The 26,220-nt window shown below is 44.6% G+C and overlaps 1 long non-coding RNA gene across 1 annotated transcript in view; it reads left to right on the top strand.

The window, feature by feature from the left end:
* LOC143809872 (uncharacterized) overlaps window positions 1–21,814 on the top strand; it is a 196,081-nt gene extending 174,267 nt beyond the window's left edge. Inside the window, exon 3 of the long non-coding RNA XR_013222502.1 lies at window positions 21,749–21,814. This is a non-coding gene — a long non-coding RNA (uncharacterized LOC143809872). The remainder of the gene's footprint in view (window positions 1–21,748) is intronic.
* The last annotated feature ends 4,406 nt before the right edge of the window (window positions 21,815–26,220 follow it).

Here is a 26,220-nt window from a genome sequence, read left to right on the forward strand (position 1 = left end):
CGGAATTCAGAACAGTAATCCTCTGCAACTCGCTCCCCCTGGCAAATAGTGTGTATCTTAGATTCTGCTAGAGCCATTCTGTCAGGCTCGTCGTAGATGTTTCCAAGTGCAGAAAAAAACTCTCCACAGAGTCAAATGCAGTAGAATCAGATGGCAAAGAAAACGCCCATGCTTGGGGATCCCCGCTTAATAATGACAACACCAGGCCCACACGCTGAGCCTCATTACCGGAGGAAGTCAGACGCATCCGAAAATATAGTTTGCAAGCCTCACGAAAAGTAACAAATTTACTGCATTCCCCAGCAAATTTTTCAGGCAACAGATACTTAGGTTCAGCAACTTTATCTGTAACAACGGCTTGCACATTAGATACTGCACTGCCCCCCTCAACTCAGTGACCTGTAGGAACAGCGCCCTCAACTGGCGGTTTATGGAAATCATGGGATCCATGGAAATAATGTTGGCTGATTATAATGTCACGGAGAGACTAGGTGGGCGAGAGCTTATAACCCGGGTCCCTGCAATTTCCATAAGACTAGGGAAATCCTGACTGGCCCTCTACCTGAAGTTTACACTGATGGTGTGCATGTTCAGGCCTCGAACCTCACCCTGCCTCCTGATACAACCCTGAGCTGGAAACCTCTGCCCTCCACCCAGTGAATGCAATACACCAGTACCCACAGTTAGCACAGACAAGGATAAAAGAAAATATACATCACGCTGCAGTCACTCAGGAATACACTATAAATGTGCAGGGCAAAATAAACACAAATATAGGAAGGAGTAAATAAGACAAGGGAAAATACACCACCAGCAACGATACTCCAACGACCAGCTCTCCACTCCAGACCGAGATAACAAATGCGCAAGACAGAAGCTATAATTGGCGACACCCAATGATCAGGAGAACTATAAAAAGGCAATGGGCATGGCCCAGCCTCCAATCCGAGGATCAGGTAAATTAACCCCGGAACAGCTAGACAAAATCTAGCCGACGCCAATGAGCAAATAGTGGTCAAAAGCGGAACTACCGCTGTCTGTCGGATGACCTGGTCTGAACAGCGTCCGACATGACAAGAGGAGCATCTGTTAGATGCCCAGGCCGCTCAGAGCCGTACATATAATAAAAGGGCCACGGTCAGGACCTTTAAAGAAGGAGACCGGGTGTTGGTACTAGTACCCACCCCAGAGAGTAAACTCATGGCCAAGTGGCAAGGGCCTTATGAGATACGGGGGAAGGTGGGGGAAGTGAATTACAAAGTGTACCAACCCGGGAAAAGAAAACCCGAGCAGCTGTACCATGTAAACCTGCTAAAGGCCTGGAAGGACCGAGAATGTTTGGTCACAGAAGCAACTATGGTCATACAATCGGAGGTCCCTCTGGCACTGGCCAAGGACACAGCCGGGTGTGAGGTAAAAGTCAATGATGCCCTCACAAAACAGCAGCGGCGGGAGGCTCGAGCTTTGGTACAGCAGAATATGGATGTATTCTCAGAGCTACTGGGGCGAACCTCAGTGATTCAGCATGACATTCTCACTGTGCACCGGGTAAAGGTGTGGAAGAAACCGTACCGAGTGCCAGAAGCCCGAAGGCAAGCCATCGCGGCTGAGGTAAAGCAAATGCTTCAGTTGGGAGTCATTTAGGAGTCCCGAAGTGAGTGGGCTAGCCCCATTGTACTAATACCAAAACCTGATGGGTCATTACGCTTCTGTAATTACTTTAGGAAGTTAAATGAAGTGTAAAAATTTGACCTCTATCCCATGCCATGGGTGGACGAGCTAATTGAGAGACTGGGGAAGGCCCAGTACTTCACCATGCTGGATCTCACGAAAGGTTACTGGCAGGTTCCCTTAACATAGTCAGCGAAAGAAAAGACTGCTTTTATAACCCCAGAGGGTCTCTATCAATACGTTGTCTTACCTTTTGGGTTACATAGGGCTCTGGCCACATTCCAGAGGCTGATGGACATTGTGTTAGCGCCACATAGAGATTACGCGTCGGCCTATTTGGATGACATAGTCATCTTTAGTACCGACTGGGATACCCATCTGTCCCAGGTACAAGCAGTGCTGGAGTCTCTTAGAGTCGCAGGGTTAGCAGCAAACCCAAAGAAATGCGCGATAGGTCTCACGGAAGCCCGGTACTTAGGATACGTGATCGGCCGGGGGGTTATCAAACCTCAAGTGAACAAAATTGAGGCCATTCAAAACTGGCCCAAGCCCTTAAGTACCAAACAAGTGAGGGCATTCCTTGGCATCATTGGGTATTACCGTCCATTTATACCCAATTTTGCTGGTAAATCGGCTTCCCTAACGGACTTGTTAAAAGGGAAGAAAACGGTGATGGTCAAGTGGAATCCTCAAGCAGAGGAAGCATTCCAGTCTCTGAAGTCGGCGTTGTGTGGACAGCCGGTCCTCATCATCCCCGACTTCAAGAAAACCTTTATTGTGCAAACCGATGCCTCAGAGGTAGGCTTAGGAGCGGTGCTGTCGCAAAAGGTGAACGGGGATGAGCATCCAGTCACCTATTTAAGCAGGAAACTGACCCCGGCAGAGAAAAATTATAGCGTAGTGGAGAAGGAGTGCTTGGCGATTAAATGGGCCTTTGAGTCCCTACGCTACTATTTGCTCGGGTGTCAGTTTTGGTTGGTAACGGACCATTCACCCCTCGTCTGGATGAGAAATGCAAAAGAGAGGAATACCCGAGTCACCAGATGGTTCTTGTCCCTACAAAACTTCAGCTTCTCTGTGGAACATCGGGCTGGGAAATCACATGGAAATGCGGATGCCCTGTCACGGGCACCATGTATGCTGACAAATGTTCAACCCCACAAGTCTGAACAGAGGGGGGGTATGTAAGGCAGTGACCGATGTCATATGCGAGGGTCGCTATGTATCCCCCAGGATGTGCTTAGAAGCATATTAGATCCGCTGGAGTGCCCTGTGCTCACAGCAGGTTTGCCTGTGAGACACAGGGAAGAATAAAAGTGAGTGTGAACTGGGTCAAGTTATTTGACCCAGAAATTATTCAGGAAAACCTGGTATGGGCTTTTATTTTTGAAACGGACTGTAGGAAGGTAGTGGGGCCGGTCCGTTTCCTCCAGCCCAGATCTTATAGTGGCCCATGGCCATAGAATCTGGAGGAAATAAAAAAAACCCTGCAAGAGAGTTTGGGTGTGTCAGTATTGGTCTGGGAGTCAGACCTAGCAGGAGGCTTATGAGGAGCTCTTTCCGTGTGGAGCAACACGGGCCAGGCAGAGCCTAAAAAGCCTGACACCCCAGCGTACATGGTGGTGTAATACGTTCACGGCAACGGATTGTGGACTGTCGTTATTTTTCCCGGCTGCATACCGAAGGACTTGTTTGCTTATTTTTCGGTTTGTGAATATGCTATGAAATAAACAAGACTTTATTTGAACTTTATATGGATCACTGCCTACTCACTGCACAGCAAGGACATCGCTGCATCACACTGTATAATCACTCAGTGTGATTTTAAATTGACTGTGAACAGCCTTTTTTATTCTTCACACACTGGAAATAAGGAAGGCAATGTTAAACCCCTCAGTGCAAATTTGCTTTATCTCTCTTTTTCTCTCCCCGTCTCATTTTTCAGTTTCTTTTAAGTATTGCGATTTGCGGCAAATTTCTTCAATTCAAATAGAATTTTCTGGGAATTCAAATTTAAATGATCCGCTTATCCCTAATCACAATGTTATGAAATATGTTAAGAACTGGCAAAACATGAAAGAAGTTGTGAGCCTTGTCCAATGATGCCAAAACAATTGTAAATGTATTTTGCGCCAATGTATCAGTTTTGGATGTAGAGTTGAAGCTATGTAGCTCACTGAGCATTGAGTAGACAAGATACTTCTCAGTGGAGAGCAGGACGCTGTACCATATGCACCAGGTTTACCTCGGAATGCAGAAAGTCGTTTCACTTACATTGATTAAGCTTTCTTTCCATAAAACTGGAAACCTCTTTAACACCATAATGACTGCCGATATGCTTAAAACTGTGACCGTTAATGGGCATTATTCCCTCATTGTCATTAAGGTTATAGTGCCCCAATGTGTGTAGCTGAGACCCTGAAGATCATGATTAGGGCCGGTATTTCAGGTCCCCGATCACGTTAAAAAAAAGCTATTAAAATATTTCTCTCCCTTCTGACATGATACGCATGTTAGAGGAGAGAAATGAGTTCTCCAAAATCCCCTAGGTACTTCTACCATTCCCCGGTCCCTCCAGCTCCTTCCCAGGTCTCTCCGCCAGCTTTTCCTGTTAAAAAAATGGTTGGCGCATACACATTGCTCCTGCCAAGATCTGACGACCTGCACCAGGCAACAGCAGGGATATTTCCTATTGGTTCATCTTGGTCACTTTGATAGACCCTATCACAGTGATAAAAAGCCAATAATTAATTTATCATCCCCTTAGTCAGATAAAAAAAGATGTATTTTATCATTTTAATTTCTTGTATTCTTTGCCATAAGGGTTAGGGTTAGAGGTGCAGTTAGGGTAGGGATTAGGCTTGGTTTGGAGTTAGGGATGGGAATAGGGTTGGGGCTAGGCTAGGTTTGGGTGGGAGATAAGCTATGGTTAGGGTTTGGGTTAGGCTAGGCTTAGGTTAGTTAAGGTAGGGCTACGAGTTGGGCTGGAATAGGGTTAGGGTTAGCATTGGGGTTAAGGTTTTTCAAAAGTAGAAAAAAAATGATAACGATAAAACGAATAGTGTTGAGTGCAGGTGCTCGCTACTCAAGTTTGCATTGGGGTCACTCAAGTAGTGAGCACTTGCGCTCAACACTAATGACAACATATTCACATATTCAATATAATGACCCAATATTTTCAAATTCTTTGGGTTAAAAATCCTCACTATACCTCTGGATAAAATCCTTGAGGAGTGTGGTTTCCAAAATGTCACTTGTAGGGGTTTTACACTCTTTAGGCACAGCAGAGGATTTCCAAATGTGACATGGCGTCCGCTCTCGATTCCAGCCAATTTTGCGGTTAAACGGTGTTGCTTGCCTTCTGAGCCCTGTTGTGTGCCCAAATAGTAGTTTTCCCCCACGTATGGGGTATCGGCACATTGAAAGTTTGAAAATTGCTAAATAGTCTAATTTTTTGTCACGTATTTGATATTTTCAAAAATATGGGCAAATCATATCAACCAAAATGTACCACTAACTTGAATTATAATATGACACTGGTCAGATTTAAAAAATTTGGCCTGGTCATTTAGGTCCAAATTAGCTCTGTCCCTAAGGGGTTATACTTGAGCTATTATTAAATTCATAATACAATATATATATTTTTTTAAATAGAAGTGCAATGGAAACGAAAACACTGAAGTGGATACACTTCTGCTTGCAGAAACATGTACAAATAATGATGAGAAAAAGTAAAATGTGCAATACGTTACATTCACTAGGAAGTGAAACCACTAATGCTATATTGTACAATAAATTCAACAGTCCACAAAAAAACAGTTAGTTGATTCTTGATCATGAATCTGGGACAGGCTACCTCACAGTTTAAGAAGGAGCTGAGAAAGAGAGACCACTCATCTGAGGTGGTCTCCAGTGATGTCGGCCTACAGGGCTTAACCTAATTGATAGTTCTTTCCTTATATGCAAGTAGCAGGAGACCTGTCAATCAGGCTGGCCAGGGTGATGCCAGCATAGAATTACTGCTCTCTATGAATGAGAAACACTGCAGCCTTTTAGAGAAAAGCAGAAATGCCTACAATGATTGAGCATTAACCCCTTCATGACGGAGCCCTTTTTTGTTTTTGCGTTTCTGGTTTTCTCTCCCGTTTTCCCAAAGCCATAACTTTGTTATTTTTCCATCAATATGGCCATGTGAGAGATTGTTTTTTGCAGGACGAGTTGTACTTTTGAATGACACCATTGGTTTTACCATATCATGTACTCAAAAACAAGAAAAAAAATCTAAGTGAGGTGAAATTGCTAAAAAAAAAGTGCAATTCCACAGTTGTCTTTTTTTTTTAATCTTTTTGACTAAATGCTGAACTGACCTGCCATTATGATTCTCCAGATTATTTCGAGTTCGTAGACACCAAATATGTCTAGGTTCTTTTCATTTAAGTGGTGAAATAAAGTCCAAAGTTTGTTAAAAAAAAAAAATTGCGTAATTTTCTGAGACCCATTTTTCTCCATTTTCCGTGATCTCAGTTTGAGTGAGGGCTTATTTTTTGCATGCTGAGCTAACATTTTTTACTAATACCATTTTGGTGCAGATACAATCTTTTGATTGCCCATTATTGCATTTTAATGCAATGTTGCTGTGACCAGAAAACATAATTCTGGCATTTTGACTTTTTTTCTTGTTACGCTGTTTAGCGATCGGGTTAATTCATTTTTTTTATATTGATATATCGGGAGATTGTGAATGTGATGATACCAAATATGTGTATGTTTGATTTTTTTCTTATTGTTTTATTTTCAATGAAGCGAAAGGGGGTGATTTGAACTTTTACGGTTGTTCTCAAAGTTTACATACCCCAGCAGAATTTTTGCTTTCTTGGCCTTTTTTCAGAGAATATGATTGATAACACAAATACTTTTTCTTCACTCGTGGTTAATGGTTGGATGAAGCCATTTATTGTCAAACTAATGTGCTTCCTCTTTTTAAATCATAATGACAACCCAAAACATCCAAATGACCCTGATCAAAAGTTCACATACCCTGGTGATTTTGGCCTGATAACAGGCACAGAAGTTGACAAATGGGTTTGAATGGCAACTAAAGGTAACATCCTCACCTGTGACCTGTTTGCTTGTAATCAGTGTGTGTGTGTAAAAGCTGAGTGAGTTTCTGGGATCCAGACAGACTCTTGCACCTTTCATCCAGCCTGATGTTTCTGGATTGTGAGTCATGGAGAAAGCAAAAGAATTGTTAATGGGTCTACGGGAAAAGGTAGTTGAACTGTATAAAACAGAAAGGGATACAAAAAGATATCCAAGGAATTGATAATGCCAGTCAGCAGCCTTCAAACTGTGATTAACAAATGGAAAATCAGGGGCTCTGTAAAAGGAAAGCCATGGACAAGTAGACCAACAAAAATGTCGTCCACAACTGCCAGGAAAATTGTTTGGGATGCAAAGAAAAACTCACAAATAACATAACATCAGCTGAAATACAGGACTCTCAGAAATCTAGCGGGGTGGCTGTTTCAGGATTCACAATAAGAAGCCACTTGAAAAAAAAAAAAAAGGGCTGCATGGTCGAGTCGCCAGAAGAAAGCCATTACTGCACAAATGCCACAAAGTATCTCGCCTACAATACACAAGCCTCAAAATTTCTGGAACAAGATAAATTGGGGTAATGAGACCAAAATTGAACTTTATGGCTACAACCATAAATGTTACATTTGGAGAGAGGTCAACAAGGCCTATAATGAAAGGAACACCATTCCTACTGAAAGCACAGAGGTGGATTGCTGATGTTTTAGGGATGTGTGAGCTACAAAGGCAGGAAACTTGATTAAAGTTGAAGGAAAGATGAATGCAGCATGTTATCAGTAAATACTGGAGGCAAATTTGCACTCATCAGCCTGGAAGCTGGGCACGTACTTGGATGTTCCAATATGACAAAGATCCAAAAACACAAGGTCAAGTCAACCTGTCATTGGCTACAGTAGAGCAAAGTGAAGGTTCTGGAGTGGCCATCTCAGTCTCCTGACCTCAATGTCATTGAGCCACTCTGGGGCGATCTCAAGCGCACAGTTTATGCTAGACAGCCCAAGGAATTTACTGGAACTGGAGGCTTTTTGCCAAGAAAAGTGGGTAATTTGGATGCTTTGGGTGGTCATTACGATTTAAAAAGAGAAAACACAGTAGCTTGACAATAAATGGCTTCACCCAACCACTAACCATGAGTGGAGAAAAAGTTTTGATGTTATCATTCATATTCACTGAAGAAAGGCCAAGAAAGCAAAAATTCGGCTCGGTTATGTAAACTTTTGAGCACAACTGTATATATTTTAAATTTTTCAATATTTTTAAAAACATTTTTTTTACTTTTGGCATGCTTCAATAGTCTCAATGGGAGACTAGAAGCTGCCATAAGTCGATCGGCTTTGCTACATACAGGTGATGATCAGATCACCAGTATGTAGCAGAATTGCTGACTTGATATGAGCGCCGACCACCGGCTGGAGACCTCTGGTTGTCATGCCGACCCATCGCTGGAATCGACTGTTAAATTATTATTATTATTAGTATTTATTATTATAGCCGCATTTGCTCTATGGCGCTTTACATGTGAAAAGGGGTACACATAAAAAAACAAACAAAAAAAAGGGTAAAGTAATCTTAAAAAATACAAGTCACGACAGGTACAGGAGGAGAGAGGACCCTGCCCACGAGGGCTCACAATCTACAAGGGTTTGGTGAGGATACAGTAGGTGAGGGTAGAGCTTGTCATGCAGTGGCTTGGTCGATCAGTGGTTACTGCAAGTTGTAGGCTTGTCAGAAGAGGTAGGTCTGAAGTTCTCTTTGAAGGTTTCCATGGTAGGCGAGAGTCTGATATGTTGTGGTAGAGAGTTCCAGAGGAGAGGTGATGCTCAGGATGCATTGTGGGAAGAGGAGATAAGAGGGGAGTAGAGAAGGATATCTTGTGAGGATTGGAGGTTGCGTGTAGGTAAGTACCGGGAGACGAGGTCAGAGATGTATGGAGGAGATAGGTTGTGGATGGCTTTGTATGCCATGGTTGGGGTTTTTTATTGGAGTCTTTGTGTAATGGGGAGCCAGTGCAGGGATTGACAGAGAGGAGAGGCCGGGGAATAGCAGGGGGGACAGGTGGATTAGTCGAGCAGCAGAGTTTAGAATAGATTGGAGGGGTGCGAGTGTTAGATGGGAGGCCACAAAGCAGGAGGTTGCAGTAGTCAAGGTGGGAGATGATGTGAGCTTGTACTAAGGTTTTTGTAGATTCTTGGTTGAGGAATGTATTGGTCCGTTAAATATTTTTGAGTTGAAGTCAGCAGGAAGTGGAAAGGGCTTGGATATGTGGTTTGAAAGAGAGACCAGTGTCAAGGATTACCCCGAGGCAGCAAGCTTGAGGGACTGGGGAGAGAGGGCAGCCATTTACTTTAAAGAATAGGTCCGCTTGGGGGGTCGAGTGGGATGGGGGAAAGATGATGAATTCTGTTTTGTCCATATTATGTTTTAGAAATCTAGCGGAGAAGAAGGATAAAATAGCAAACAGACATTGTGGGATTCTTGTTAGTAGCAAGTTTATATCTGGTCCAGAGATGTAGCTCTGTGTGTCAACAGCATAGAGGTGATACTGAAAGCCTTGACAGCAGCATTTAACGGATTACCAGCCACTGGTGGTTCGCGATTCCACTCGAGGCTGTTGCAGGCACATGTCAGCAGTTCAAAACAGCTGACATGTACTGGAAAAGATGTGGGCTCAGTGCCGGAGTCCACATCAAGGGGGAGGCACGACATGCGCAGTACTAGTACGGTGCATATCGTGAAGGGATTAATCACTTGATACATTCCACTTAATCACTAGTCTGATCTTTGTATCCAAAAGTTGGTGTAGGTCAGTATTGGTACAGATTTCAACTTTCAATAGAATGATCCAGCACTCAAATATTGTCCAAGAATGACATGTTTTATGGGGTTTTCCCATCTCCAAAATCCTATCCCAATATGTAGTAGGTGTATTTCCTCCAATTAGAAATTTAACTATGTCACTTAACCCGTGCAGGACATACAAAAAGGAAAATGGGCAGATGAAAAAGTTTTGTCACCCTGCATAGTTAGTGCCTAGCATCCCATTTTGAAAATATCCCAGCTTTTTGTAGCCAGGCAAGAGTCTTTTAAATAAATCTTGTTTGAGGGATTTTCATCCATTCTTCATTTGAAAATTCTTTCTGTTCTGTGAGATTCCTGTCTCGTCTTGCATGCACTGCTATTTTTAGATCTAGCCACAGATTTTTGCTTATGTTTAGATCAGGGGACTGTGAGGGCCATTGTAAAACCTCCAGCTTGCACCTTTTGAGGTAGTCTATTGTGGATTTTCATGTGTGTTTTAGATCATTATTCATTTGTAGAAGCCATCCTCTTTTCAACTTCTGCTTTTTGTACAGACGGTGTTATCTTTGCATTAAGAATTGTTTAAATTTCATTGAATCTATTCTTCCCTCTACCTGTGAAATGTTAACCGTGACATTGGCTGCAACACAACCATAAGCATGATTGATCCACGCCCATGCTTAATGGTTGGCGAAAAGTTCTATTCATAAAATTCTGTGCCCTTTTTTCTCCACACATACCTTTAATCATTGTGGCCAAAGACTTCTATTCACCTCATTGGTACCATATCTCCAGAGTCTGCTACATCTTTCTGAAGGTCTTTTGCAGTAAAGCGAAGTTACTGATTTGCCTCTCTAGTAGGGTTGAGCGACCTTTAGTTTTTTAGGGTCGAGTCGGGTTTTGTGAAACCCGACTGTCTTAAAAGTCGAGTCGAGTGAAATCGGCCGACCACCGTGAAAAGTCGGGTTTCGGACGAAACACGAAACCCAATGAAGGAAATTATTATTATTATTTTTTATTTTTTTTTCTCTCTCTCTCTCTCTCTCTCTCTCTCCCCCTCCGTCCCAGCACAGAAAATTTTGTATTGCACATTCCAAATCCCTACTGCGCACAAGCAATAACATGACGATAGGCGTTCACTCCCCTAAGACCTATGTCATCACTCTGCCCACGCTCATTCATTGGCTGAAAAAATGGCGCTAAACGCGTCATACGAAACACGACTTTGGCGCCAAGATCGCGTACCGCATGGCCGACCCCGCACAGGGATCGGGTCGGGTTTCATGAGACGCCGACTTTGCCAAAAGTCGGCGACTTATGAAAATGAACGACCCGTTTCGCTCAACCCTACTCTCTAGCAATCCTACAAGCAGCTCTCACTGAAATTTTACTTGGTCTTCCAGACCTTACTGTTAACTGACATTTCTTAATTACATTTTGAACTGAGGAAAAGGCAACTTGAAAACACTTTGAAATCTTCTTATAGCCTTCTCCTGCTTTGTGGGCCTCCACCATTTTCATTTTCAGAGTGCTAGGCAGCTGTTTAGAAGAACCCATTGCTGCTGTTTTTTAGCACAAGGTTAGAGGAGGATGGGTTTTTATAAAGCTGGGAAATCACTTGGCCTTTCCTAATGATGACAGTGAACAAGCCATACACCTAAAAAGCTAATTAAGGTCTGAAAACTTGGTCAAAGTTATCCAAGTACACAAATCATCAAGGATGCCCAAATGTTGGCATTGGCCCATTTTCCTTAATGTAATTGTTATTAACCCCTTTACCCCCAAGGGTGGTTTGCACGTTAATGACCAGGCCAATTTTTACATTTTTGACCACTGTCTCTTTATGAGGTTATATCTCCGAAATGCTTCAACGGATCTTAGCGATTCTGACACTGTTTTCTCGTGACATATTGTACTTCATTATAGTGCTAAAATTTCTTCAATATAACTTGTGTTTATTTGTGAAAAAAATGGAAATTTGGTGAAAATTTTGAAAATTTCACAATTTTTCAACTTTGAATTTTTATTCTGTTAAACCAGAGAGTTATGTGACACAATATAGTTAATAAATAACATTTACCACATGTCTACTTTACATCAGCACAATTTTGGAAACAAAATTTATTTTTTTCTAGGAAGTTATAAGGGTTAAAATTTGACCAGCAATTTCTCATTTTTACAACAAAATTTACAAAACCATTTTTTTTAGGGACCACCTCACATTTGAAGTCATTTTGAGGGGTCTATATGGCAGAAAATACCCAAAAGTGACACCATTCTAAAAACTGCACCCCTCAAGGTGCTCAAAACCACATTCAAGAAGTTTATTAACCCTTCAGGTGATTCACAGCAGCAGAAGCAACATGGAAGGAAAAAATTAACATTTTACTTTTTAGTCACAAAAATGATATTTCAGCAATAATCTTTTTAATTTCCCAAGGGTAAAAAGAGAAAATGGACCTCAAAAGTTGTTGTCCAATTTGTCCTGAGTACGCTGATACGCCACATGTGAGGGGGAACCACTTTATGGGCGCATGGCAGGGCTCAGAAGGAAAGGAGCGTCGTTTGACATTTTCAAGCTAAATTTGGCTGGAATTGAGATCGGACGCCACGTCGCGTTTGGCGAGCCCCTGATGTGCCTAAACAGTGGAAACCCCCCACAAGTGACCCCATTTTGGAAACTAGACCCCCTAAGGAACTTATCTAGATGTGTCATGAGCACTTTTATCCCCCAAGTGATTCACAAAAGTTTATAACGCCCGGGCGTGAAAAAAAAAATTCCTATTTTTTCCACAAACATGATCGTTTAGTCCCCAATTTTTTATTTTCTCAAGGGTAAAAGGAGAAATTGGACCCCAAAAGTTGTTGTCCAATTTGTCCTGAGTACGCTGATACCCCATATGTGGGGAGGAACCACTGTTTGGGCACATGGCAGGGCTCAGAAGGAAAGGAGCGCCGTTTGACTTTTTCAAGCTAAATTTGGCTGGAATTGAGATCGGACGCCATGTCGCGTTTGGTGAGCCCCTGATGTGCCTAAACAGTGGAAACCCCCCACAAGTGACCCCATTTTGGAAACTAGACCCCCTAAGGAACTTATCTAGATGTGTCATGAGCACTTTTATCCCCCAAGTGCTTCACGAAAGTTTATAACGCCCGGGCATGAAAAAAAAATTCCTATTTTTTCCACAAACATGATCGTTTAGTCCCCAATTTTTTATTTTCTCAAGGGTAAAAGGAGAAACTGGACCTCAAAAGTTGTTGCCCAATTTGTCCTGAGTACGCTGATACCCCATATGTGGGGGGGAACCACTGTTTGGGCACATGGCAGGGCTCAGAAGGAAAGGAGCGCCGTTTGACTTTTTCAAGCTAAATTTGGCTGGAATTGAGATCGGACGCCACATCGCGTTTGACGAGCCCCTGATGTGCTTAAACAGTGGAAACCCCCCACAAGTGACCCCATTTTGGAAACTAGACCCCCTAAGGAACTTATCTAGATGTGTCATGAGCACTTTTATCTCCCAAGTGCTTCACGAATGTTTATAACGCCCGGGCGTGAAAAAAAAAATTCCTATTTTTTCCACAAACATGATCGTTTAGTCCCCAATTTTTTATTTTCTCAAGGGTAAAAGGAGAAATTGGACCCCAAAAGTTGTTATCCAATTTGTCCTGAGTACGTGGATACCCCATATGTGGGGGGGAACCACTGTTTGGGCACATGGCAGGGCTCAGAAGGAAAGGAGCGCCGTTTGACTTTTTCAAGCTAAATTTGGCTGGAATTGAGATCGGACGCCATGTCGCGTTTGGCGAGCCCCTGATGTGCCTAAACAGTGGAAACCCCCCACAAGCGACCCCATTTTGGAAACTAGACCCTCTAAGGAACTTATCTAGGTGTGTGGTGAGAATTTTAAACCCTCACGTGCTTCACTAAAGTTTATAATGCCCAGGCGTGAAAATAAAAAATCCTATTTTTTCCCACAAAAATGATTTTTAGTCCCCAATTTTTAATTTTCCCAAGGGTAACAGGAGAAATTGGACCCCAAAAGTTGTTGTCCAATTTGTCCTGAGTACGCTGATACCCCATATGTGGGGAGGAACTACTGTTTGGGCATACGTTGGGGCTCGAAAGTGAAGTAGTGACGTTTTGGAATGCAGACTTTGATGGAATGTTCTGCGGGCATCATGTTCCGTTTGCAGAGCCCCTGATGTGCCTAAACAGTAGAAACCCCCACAAGTGATCCCATTTTGGAAACTGTACCCTCTAAGGAACTTATCTAGGTGTGTGGTGAGAATTTTGAACCCCCACGTGCTTCACTAAAGTTTGTAATGCCCAGGCGTGAAAATAAAAATCCTATTTTTTCCCACAAAAATGATCTTTTAGTCCCCAATTTTTAATTTACCCAAAGGTAACAGGAGAAATTGGACATCAATAGTTGTTGTCCAAATTGTCCTGATTACACTGGTACGCCATATGTGGGAAAAAACTGTTTAGGCACACGTTGGGGCTCGAAAGGGAAATAGTGACGTTTTGGAATGCAGACTTTGATGGAATGGTCTGCGGTCGTCATGTTCCGTTTGCAGAGCCCCTGATGTGCCTAAACAGTAAAAAACCCCCACAAGTGACATAATTTTGGAACCTAGACCCCCCCCAAGGAACTTATCTAGATGTGCCCCCTTTTTGGAACTAATGTACGCTTTCTTGTAAAGTAAATTAGTAGTGCATGGAGGTGTGGTACAATTTGAAGCAATCCTTCATACACAGGCCAGGTTTTTCGGGGCAGGTGTCGCATTGATAAATGGTGTCCTTGCGTATTCCCCTTTTGTAACACACTCGGCACCTTTTTTGCGGCTTACCTTTTCTTCCGGTTGGCGGGACCACCCCCGGAAAATGCTGACCTGGTACGATACGAGCACCTTCAGTTCCAGAAGTACTGGGGCCCTCTCCTTCCGGAGTGCCAAATATCAGGGCCTTAACCACTACCTCCTGGAATTGAAGGTACGACGTATCGGTGTGGCGTGCACATCGTAACAGCAGGAAAGCGTTAAGCATTGCCATTTGTACAATGTGCACAGCCAGCTTTTTGTACCACACCTTGGCCTTTCTCAAAGCACTGTACGGTTGGAGGAGTTGATCAGAGAGATCAACCCCCCCCATGCTTTTGTTGTAGCCCAGTACACAGTCCGGTTTGCAGACCTGTGTAGAGGTACCCCGTACAGTGCTGAGGGCGCTGCCATCACCGTGTATGGTGGTCAAGAGAAGGACATCCCTCTTGTCCTTGTACTTGACCACCAGCAGGTGGTCGCTACATTGGGCTTTGCTCTCACCTTTTCTGAGCATCTGCCCAAGTAGCGTCTTTGGGAGGCCTCTCTGATTTTTGCGGACAGTACCGCAGGCTGCGGTACCTCGCGCAGAGAGGGATTTGTAGAGTGGGATGCTGGTATAAAAGTTATCAGTATAGAGGTGATAACCTTTATCCAGCAGTGGGTGCACCAAATCCCACACGATCTTCCCACTCACTCCCAGGACAGGAGGACACTCAGGGGGTTCAATCCTGCTGTCCTTCCCTTCATACACTCTAAACCTGTGGATGTACCCTGAGGCACTCTCACACAGCTTGTAGAGTTTGATTCCGTACCTGGCCCTTTTGTTGGGCAGGTATTGACGGAATCCGAGCCGCCCCTTAAAATGGACCAAGGACTCATCCACGCAGATGTCCCTTTTGGGCACGTACACTTCAGAAAACTTTTTGTTGAAGTTTTCGATGACCGGCCGAACTTTGAACAGACGGTCAAAGTTGGGGTCATCTCGTGCGGGACACTGTGCATTATCGGAATAATGCAGGAACTTATGGATGGCCTCAAAACGCTTCCGAACCATGACCATTCGGAACACTGGAGTGTTATATAAAATATCTACACTCCAATATTGCCGAATTTCTGGCTTCTTCACGATCCCCATGTGGAGGACCAGGCCCCAAAACTGCATCATTTCAACTGCGTCTACAGGAGACCAGTTGGAAAATGATGTACCGGGGTTTTGCTCCAAAAATTGACGAGCATACAAATTAGTTTGCTCCACCATGAGGTTAATAAAATCCTCAGAGAAAAAGACTTTGAAAAAGTCTGTTTCTGTGAGGCCGGCGGTGTCAAACTTGATTCCTGATTCTGCCACAAAATCAGGAATCAGTGGCTCGTAATTTTCGGGGGGCGAGGTCCATATGGGGTCCGCAGTGGGGAGCGCTGGTTCAGGAGTGGTGGGGGCTGCCTCATCTTCTGTCCTGGGGTGTCTGCGTGGCGGTTCCGCAGGACCCGAGGAGGAAGATGAGGAGGAAGAGGAGGAGGAGGAGGATGAAGAAGAGGATGAAGAATCAGAAAAGTAAAGAAAAGTGGGATCCTCTCCCTCGCTATCAGTGTCGGAGGCAAGGAAAGCATATGCCTCCTCCAATGAATAGCGTTGTTGGGACGAACGGGACGAGCAGGACATTTTTGTGTGAATATGGTGATTGGGTGCACTTTATTGATAACTGTATGTGTATGTGTGGGGGGATAGTGATTTGTGCAAACTTATCTGAAAAGAAAACGCTAAAAGGAGAAAAAAAAACCTGCAAAAAGAAAAGTCTAAAACAGCAGGCCCTAGCTCTGATAAGTGAACTTGCGTCACTTATCAAAATTCGGCGGCTGCTGGATGTGTGCACGGAGATGACAAAAAAAGTAAAAGTGTCTAAAACAGCAGGCCCAGCTCTGATAAATGAACTGTTTCACTTATCAAAATTTGGCCGCTGCTTGATGTGCGCACGAAGGTCGGGCAAGGGGAGGAAAAAAAAAAAAAAAAAGGAAAACGGCAGGCACAAACTCTGATAAGAGAACTGCGTCACTTATCAAAGTTTGGCGTCTGCGGGATGTGTGTACGGAGGTTGCGCAAAGGGGCTGAGGGAAAAAAAGCGAGCGCGAGAGTTGATCGGTGAACTGCGTCACCAATCAACGCTCGGCGGCTGTTAAATGGGCGCACGGAAGGAGGTGCAAAGGGGGGTAAAAAGAGGGGGAAGGGAGATGGGGGTGGAAGTGGGGATTGGGCAGGGATCAGTGATCAAAACGTACGGTTGTAGTCAGGTGGCGCAAAGGGGGGGGGTGAAAAAAAAAAAAAAGGAAAACGGCAGGCACAAACTTTGATAAGTGAACTGCGTCACTTATCAAAGTTTGCCGGCTGCGGGATGTGTGTACGGAGTTGGCACAACGGGGCTGAGGGAAAAAAAGCGAGCGCGAGAGTTGATGGGTGAACTGCGTCACCAATCAACGCTCGGTGGCTGTTAAATGGGCGCACGGAAGGAGGTGCAAAAGGGGGTAAAAAGAGGGGGAAGGGAGATGGGGGTGGAAGTGGGGATTCGGCAGGGATCAGTGATCAAAACGTACAGTTGTAGTCAGGTGGCACAAAGGGGGGTTGAAAAAAAAAAAAAAAAAAGGAAAACAGCAGGCACAAACTTTGATAAGTGAACTGCGTCACTTATCAAAGTTTGGCAGCTGCAGGATGTGTGTACGGAGTTGGCGCAACGGGGGTGAGGGAAAAAAAGCGAGCGCGAGCGTTGATCGGTGAACTGCGTCACCAATCAACGCTCGGCGGCTACTAAATGTGCGCACGGAGGCGGCACAAATGGGGGTGGAGGGGGTAAAAAGAGGGGGAAGGGGGGAAGGGGGGATTGGGGTGGATGTGGGGATTGGGGTGGATGAACAGGGATTGGGGTGGATGAACAGGGATTGGGGTGGATGAACAGAGATTGGGGTGGATGAACAGGGATTGGGGTGGATGAACGGGGATTGGGCAGGGATAAAACTTACGTTTAGTAGTCTTCTTTCTTTAGCAGGGATTGTGGTGCTACAGGCTGCTGTGGCACCACAATACCCAGCAGGTAGATCCAGGCACAAAATCCAGCAGGGAGATCCAGCAGTATGACCGCTCTGTAGGAATCCTCAGCTAGAGTGAGGACCCCTGCAGAGCGGTCATACACAGGTCAGGCAGGTGACACAGACAGGTCACAGAGCGGTCATGCTGCTGCTGTGACCTGTCATTGGTGGGATCGACCATAACATCGATCCCACCAATCAGAGCTTTCCTGGTGACCTGAATGTGACCTGCCTAGGATCGGAGCTATTCGCGCCGATCCTAGGCAGGTCACAGGCAGGGCACAGAGCCGTCACAGCGGGACCGCTGCTGTGCCCTGTGATTGGCGCGATCGACGATGACATCGATCGTGCCAATCAGCTTCTGCAGGCCCTGCTGGGCCTGTACTATGTTCTGTCTTAGGATCGGTGCTATTAGAGCACCGATCCATGCAGGTTCCGGCAGGGCACAGCGCGGTAATACCGCGCGGTGCCCTGCGATTGGCGCGATCGATGCGATTGGCGATCGCGCCAATCCGGGGTGTTCTTGCCGGTGCCTGGCGTTGCCGGGCACCGGACCTAGGATCGAGTACATCGGTACTCGATCCTAGCCTGTCACCTCATTGTTTCAGCCACTCCGATTGGCTGAAACAATGAGAATGGCTGTGATTGGCTGTTCAGAATTTAACAGCCAATCACAGCGATCTAGAGGGCGGGTGGGCGTCGCCAATGCCCTGGATGCCGAGGCCATCTTCCCCCAGGTGAGATGGCGTCGGAATTTTAATGCGATCACCGCGACTTAAGTCGCGGTATCGCATTAAAGGGCATGACGTACTATCCCGTCGAGGGTCAGATAGGCCCAGGGCACCTCGACGGGATAGTACGTCGAAGGTCAGAGAGGGGTTAAAAAACACATAAATTTTATAAAAAATTACTATATACAGTATGTAGTTTTACCTAAAATGCAAAAGAATTGTGTCAACTTTAACCCTTTTAGAGATCATTTCATCTTTAACTTGCTTAACTGTTCACAATAACAGTAATTTTGACCAGGGGTGCGCAAACTTTTACATGTCACTGTAAACAGGGTTAAAACACTAGCTGATCATTCCGTGCAGTTTGTTAGTGAATTCAATAGCATGAGACAACCGCTTTAGATATTTGTATATCTTACAATGATAAATGCAGTTTTTTCCACAGTGACTAAAGACTGAACTTTTGCATTTTGAAAAGTGGTTGTGTAGGCTGAGAAAGCAAATTGAACTTTGAAGAAAGATGGAACTCTGTTTTTTTGCGGTATTGAATAAATTCATAATGTGGAAGTTAGTGCTTTTCATTTCCTACATAAATGCTCCATTAGACAGTTTGTGTGGGAATGGAGTGTTCTTTAGAGCAGCTTTGCATACCAAGAGTAACGCATACTATGCCAGAGTAATTTTCAACCATCTGAAGATAGACCTGCAGCTTATGATTCTTATAGGAATCAAAAAAGATTCATTATCTTTAAATAGGAAATATAAAGATGAAAAAAAATTGCAAAATTTCTTCAGTATTACGACGTGTACTTTTTTGTGGTTGAACTTTCCCTTTATAGGCACATACTGCCTACATTCTCCTTATTGGTGTATTCTGCCTACATGGGATGGGCAAATGACTCTTCAAATTTGTATCATCCTTTCCTTGTACAGCCAGCCTTAATGATTGAAAAATATGGTAGTTACAGTGGAAGGTTATGGTGTGAGATGTGAAAGAAGGACATTTCTAAATTTTTCTTCTATTCATCTGCATACGTTGATCTGAACATTCCAGAAACATAGTTCCATAATGAGTTATGGAGATATTATATGTTTTAGCCATACATCGTGCATATTTCAGAGATCTCCAGAACATGGTGAAAGCCTTCCAGGGTCTTAATCCATTCTAGCACCCTAGTTACATAGAATAGCCAGAGAGAACCAGATAGCAAAGATGTGTTTAGTCTTCATGCACAGAAAGGGCCTGGCCAGATCTGATGGTGCCAAAACCTCTTCCATAGGACTGTCCATTACAGAGTTATGTTTTGGAGTTTTTAGATGCTAGAGACAAGATGAGGGTATTTGGATTCAACCCAGAGGGCAGGAGGGGAGTTACCCAAAGGTGATAAAGGCTAATGTAAGGCCAGATTGTCTCGCTCTCTGTTATGCATTCAGTACACTTCGAAAGGGGGGTCACATAGAGTAATGTGTTGAGAAGGACCTAGGAGCCAGGTGGCAGTCCATGCCCCCTGCAGCCAAGCGCACACATAGTCAAACATCAACCCAGTAACTTGACATAATCCATCTGCTTATATCTTTTGTCCTAACACTATTACATTTGCATATCTGACCGTTGTATACAGTATGTATAACCATTGTGTATATAGTGTATTGAATAGTGTGCCATTAAGACAATTAAATATATAATTAAGCCTTGGGCTGCTCTTTTATCTCGATCCACGAATCTACACGTCTGTTTCTTGGTTTAACTTTCCAATCTACCGGGGTTGGTTTCTGACCTGATATAATCCCGTTAATGGACCGGGCCAATACCTAATGAGGAACTGGAGGCAGTCCTACCGGGCTGGCAGCGCTCTGTTTCACAGGTGCTAGTGAAAGGGGCCTCTCATCATGTCAGAATTGTGAGTGAGTGTGGTGCCATGTCAGTGACTGTGTGGGCCACATCCTCTCACTCCCTGTGCCTCCCTAATGTTCATTAAATTTGCAGAATTGCGGGGATTCCGCACACCTAGGAATGCATTGATCAGCTTACTTCCCGCACGGGGCTGTGCACACCATGCGGGAAGTAAGCAGATTATGTGCGGTTGGTATCCAGGGTGGAGGAGAGAAGACTCTCCTCCACGGACTGGGCACCATATAATTGGTAAAAAAAAAAGAATTAAAATAAAAAATAGTCATATACTCACCTTCGATGGCCCCCGGAGTCTTCCCGCCTCTCATCGGTGCATGCTGCCACTTCCGTTCCTATAGATGGTGTGTGTGAAGGACCTGCGATGACATCGCGGTCACATGACCGCGATGACGTCGCTGTCACATGACCGCGACGTCATGGAAGGTCCTGCACACACCATCTATAGGAACGGACGCTGCTGAGGAGATCGGCTGTCTGCAGAGGGTGAGTATAACCATTTTTTAATTATTTTTAACATTCTATCTTTTACTATTGATGCTGCATAAGCAGCATCTATAGTAAAAAGTTGGTCACACTTGTCAAACAGTATGTTTGACAAGTGTGACCAACCTGTCAGTCAGTTTTCCAAGCGATGCTACAGATCGCTTGGAAAACTTTAGCATTCTGCAAGCTAATTACGCTTGCAAAATGCTAAAAAAACGCAAAAAAAACGGGAAAAAAACGCAAAAAAAATGCAGATTTCTTGCAGAAAATTTCCGGTTTTCTTCAGGAAATTTCTGCAAGAAATCCTGACGTGTGCACATACCCTTAGGCAAACAATTATCTATACAAGAGAGAAAGTTAGAGTGTTTAATTCTAAGAGAGTTCTCTTAGGCTGGTTAAACAATTGCGTTTGGCTGGTCTGTGTATGGCTACGTACATCCTTCCTTAAGCTCTGCCTATGCTCTGCCTACTTCCGCATGTGTCCTGCGTCATCCTGCGTACCTATCTTTAACATTGGGTACACAGGGACATGCGTTGTATGCAGAGGCGGCTGCATGGGGCGTTTTGACATGCCTGCCAACCGCACGGGAATGCAAAAAGTTGTCCCTGCGTACCCAATATTAAAGATGGGTACGCAGGATGACGCAGGACGCATGCGGAAGTATGCGGAGCGTAGGCGGACCTTAAAGGAGGAAGTATGCAGCCATACACAGACCAGCCAAATGCAATTGTGTACTTAGCCTCACACAGAACTGAAGATGCAGTGGCACAGCAAGGAGCATGTAGCCCTCATTGAATGGACTTTGAGAGTACTAGTGAGGAATCGTACTGACGGACTTCAGCCAGTGAGGTCCTTGCAAATAAGCCGAGAGCTGAGAGTTGCTGTGAGGAACTGTAGCGACACAAGTCAACCCATGCGGTACTCACAAGGGAAGTAGGAACTTCCCATAATGGTTTGTTGGACTGTTGTAACATGTAATGGAAGCAATGTACTGCTACGTGTAACTGGAGAGTTCCTGTCTCCTCATAATGCAGAAAAAGCATTCATGAAGTGCTGTGCCTGGTATCTAATGTATATTTTTCTCATCAAGATAAGTAAGGAAAAGTATATTATTTGACTTTGGTCACCCTCATTCATCTCTACCTCATCTCTCTGCAGTGTGATTCCTATAAGTGTGTCCTAGAAGTGTGAAGATTACAGTAGAATTAAAACCTGAAAGATGTATACAGACTGTGCCCTGCTACCTGCCACCATCGCACTCTAACAAGCATATCTATTCTTCCGACAGGTATGTTCATCCACCCAGCTCTCCTCCTCTCCTGCTGTCTGTCTATGAAGTGCACGTAGTACACCACCCAGCTTTGCACATAGACTCGCCTCTGCACCTAGCATCCACATGGTATGTTCATACAACCAGCTCTCCTCCTCTCCTGCTGTCTGTCTATGAAGTGCACATAGTACATCACCCAGCTTTGCACATAGACTCGCCTCTGCACCTAGCATTCACATGGTATGCCTTTCAGCCAGGGGCGGACTGGCCCGGGTTGCAGGAATGCATATGCCCCCCGGGCCGGTGCCTGAGCAGCTGCACAGGGCCGCTGGAGGACCGGCAGCGATTTTCATATATAGCGCATCTCGCCAGCCGGCCCTTTAAATCTTGTCAGTCAGGTCCTGTGTGCGCGCATTGCCCGCGCTGAGAAGTGCCGCGGCGGCCCGGGTAATGGTAATTAGTGCACGAGCACGGCCGCATTGCTAGTTCCTGCGCGTGCTCGTCTGCTGCCTGTGCCAGCGTGGGCAAGCAGGAGACCACGCGCGCACATGGAGAGATTTGAAAAGTCCGGCGCGCATAGAGGGCGCCTCCACCTGACTGTGTGTCTGACGCTGGCCGGCCTGTACCAGCGTCAGAGAAGTCTGTTCTCCTCACCAATGCCTGGGATCCTCTCCTCTTCACCGCCGACGCTGGACAGGACCCGACCCACTTAAGCTCTTCATCCTACCGACCTCCCCCCCATCTCAGGGACCTGGGTGAGTCCCAAGATGAATTTTTTTTAATGTATATACAGCAGTTGCACCTATATAATGTGTATAGACTGCTATATATACATTATATAGGTGATACTGCTGTATATAATCACTATACCACCTATATAATGTACGTATAGCAGTCTATATCTTATATAGGTGACACTGCTACTGATGAGTATATACCTTATATAGGAGACACTGCGGGGTGTGTGTGTATGTATGTATATATATATCTGTACATGTATACACAGCAGTATCACCTATATAACGTATATACATCAGTAGCAGTATTGCCTATATAAGATAGACTGCTATACGTACATTATATAGGTGGTATAGTGATTATATACAGCAGTATCACCTATATAATGTGTATAGGCTGCTATATATACATTATATAGGTGATACTGCTGTATATAATCACTATACCACCTATATAATGTACGTATAGCAGTCTATATCTTAAATAGGTGAGACAGCTACTGATGTGTATAAACCTTATATAGGTGACACTGCGGGGGGTGTATATATCACACCACTGTATACACAGCAGTATCACCTATATAACGTATACACACATCAGTAGCAGTATTGCCCATATAAGATACAGACTGCTATACATACATTATATAGGTGATGCTGGCTGCTACTCCTGTATATAATCACAGTATCACCTATATAATGTATATACGGCAGTCTATATACATTATATAGGCAATACTGCTACTGATGTGTATATACGTTATATAGGTGATACTGCTGAGTATATACTGTATCGTTATATAGGCGATACTGGTGTGTGTATATATACACACACACACGTACATATATACACAGCAGTATCACCTATATATAATGTATATACACACCAGTAGCAGCATTGCCTATATAATCTATATAGACTGCTGTATATACACTATATAGGTGATACTATCATACACAGCAGTAGCAGTATTGCCTATATAATATGTATCCAACATTTGCAGTATCACCTGTATAATGTTGACTACTGCATATACGTTATATAGGTGATACTGCTGTGTTATATATATATATATATATATATATATATATATATATATATATATATATATATAGCAGTTTCACCTAAATAATGTGTGTACAGCAGTCACAGTATCACATACAATATATAGGTGATACTACAACTATGCACATCAGTCGCAGTATCAACTATATATTGTATATACAGTAGTTTCAATGTGATATATATTCAGCAGTCGCGGTGTCTCTTATGTGATGTATGCATCATATGTATGCATGATAATATAGTATAATGGTGTCTTAATTATAATATATTGAGAGAGAGGGAGAGATGTTTATATGGTGCAGAGATGTTTATATAGTGTGGTGCTATGTACATAGTGTGGAATTCACACTATATATACACTGCTGCCACATCTCTACACTATATAATATATACACCGCTCTATATTCCTTAACACGGTATATAATATGCAGCTGTGTATATAATAGATTGTAGTATACTGTATATACTCGTGTATAAGCCGAGGTTTTCAGCATATTTTTTTTAGTGCTGAAAACGCCCCCCTCGGCTTATACACGAGTCATTGTCACAGAAAGATGGAGGGGGAGCAGCGGGTCACAGAGGCAGGAGACGGCGGCTGAGGCTAATGTCTGTGCCGCTGCTAAAGAGAAATGAATATTCACTGCGCTGGCAGTGAATATTCATTTCTCTTACAGTGTGCACAGCCACAGCCGCCGGCTTCCAGCACACATCCTACTTACCTTCCCTGCGCGCCCTCACTGAATCTCGTTCCAGGGCCAGCAGCTCTTCAGGCCAAGCGATCACGTGTCCTCCGCTCATTAAAGTAATGAGTATTCACCCCTCTCCACTCCCATAGGTGTGGGTAAATATTCATTACCTTAAAGGGAACCTGTCACCACGTTTTTGGAAGATGGGATAAAAATAGCGTTAAATAGGGGCAGAGGTGGGCGTTACATTAGTGTGTTTGTTATGCGTTTATTACCCACCTAAGTTGCCGAAATACCTTTGCAAAGTCTCCGTTTTCGCCTGTCAATCAGGCTGGTCTGGTCAAAAGGGCGTGTTGTCTTCCCCCAGATTTTGCGTAGTTTTCCGTTGGTGGCGTAGTGGTGTGCGCATGCCCAAGGTCCCGAATCCTCTGCCAGGGGATTTAAAAGAGCGCGCTGTTCGTTATTTCATTGGTGATCGGTGGGCGCGGCCATCTTCCTTTGGCCGCGCGTGCGCAGAAGCGGCGCTCTGCTGGCCGCGGCTTCAGGAAAATGGCCGCGGGATGCCGCGCGTGCGCAGATGGATATCGCGGCGGCCATTTTCCTGAAGCCGCGGCCAGCAGAGCGCCGCTTCTGCGCACGCGCGGCCAAAGGAAGATGGCCGCGCCCACCGATCACCAATGAAATAACGAACAGCGCGCTCTTTTAAATCCCCTGGCAGAGGATTCGGGACCTTGGGCATGCGCACACCACTACGCCACCAACGGAAAACTACGCAAAATCTGGGGGAAGACAACGCCCTTTTGACCAGACCAGCCTGATTGACAGGCGAAAACGGAGACTTTGCAAAGGTATTTCGGCAACTTAGGTGGGTAATAAACGCATAACAAACACACTAATGTAACGCCCACCTCTGCCCCTATTTAACGCTATTTTTATCCCATCTTCCAAAAACGTGGTGACAGGTTCCCTTTAATGAGTGGGGGACATGTGATCGCCCAGCCATAGGAGCTGCTGGCACCAGAACGAGATGCTGCGAGGGCATGCAGGGAAGGTAAGTAGGAAGTGTTTTTGTTTTTTGTTTTTTATAGGAACCATGCATACAAGGACGGGGGTAAGGAGCCATGCATACAAGGACGGAGATAAGGAGCTATGCATACAAGGACAGGGATAAGGAGCTATGCATACAAGGACAGGGATAAGGAGCCATGCACACAAGGACAGCGGAGCCATCCAGACAAGGATGGGGATGAGGAGCTATGCATACAAGGACAGGGATAAGGAGCTATGCATACAAAGACAGGGATAAGGAGCCATGCACACAAGGACAGCGGAGCCATGCAGACAAGGATGGGGATGAGGAGCTATGCATACAAGGACAGGGATAAGGAGCTATGCATACAAGGACGGGGATAAGGAGCCATGCACACAATGACAGGGGAGCCATGCAGACAAGGATGGGGATGAGCAGCTATGCATACAAGGACAGGGATAAGGAGCTATGCATACAAGGACAGGGATAAGGAGCTATGCATACAAGGACAGGGATAAGGAGCCAGGCATACAAGAACGGGGATGAGCAGCCATGCATACAAGGACGGGGATGAGGAGCCATGCATACAAAGACGGGGATAAGGAGCAATGTATACAAGGACGGGGATAAGGAGCCATGCAAACAAGGACGGGGATAAGGAGCCATGCAAATAAGGACGGGGATAAGGAGCCATGCATACAAGGACGGGGATGAGAAGCTATGAATACAAGGACGGGGATGAGGAGCCATGCATACAAAGACGGGGATAAGGAGCAATGTATTCAAGGATGGGGATAAGGAGCCATGCAAACAAGGACAGGGATAAGGAGCCATGCATACT

The sequence above is a fragment of the Ranitomeya variabilis genome, chromosome 2 (genome assembly GCF_051348905.1).
Source record: "Ranitomeya variabilis isolate aRanVar5 chromosome 2, aRanVar5.hap1, whole genome shotgun sequence".
Lineage (NCBI taxonomy): Eukaryota > Metazoa > Chordata > Amphibia > Anura > Dendrobatidae > Ranitomeya > Ranitomeya variabilis.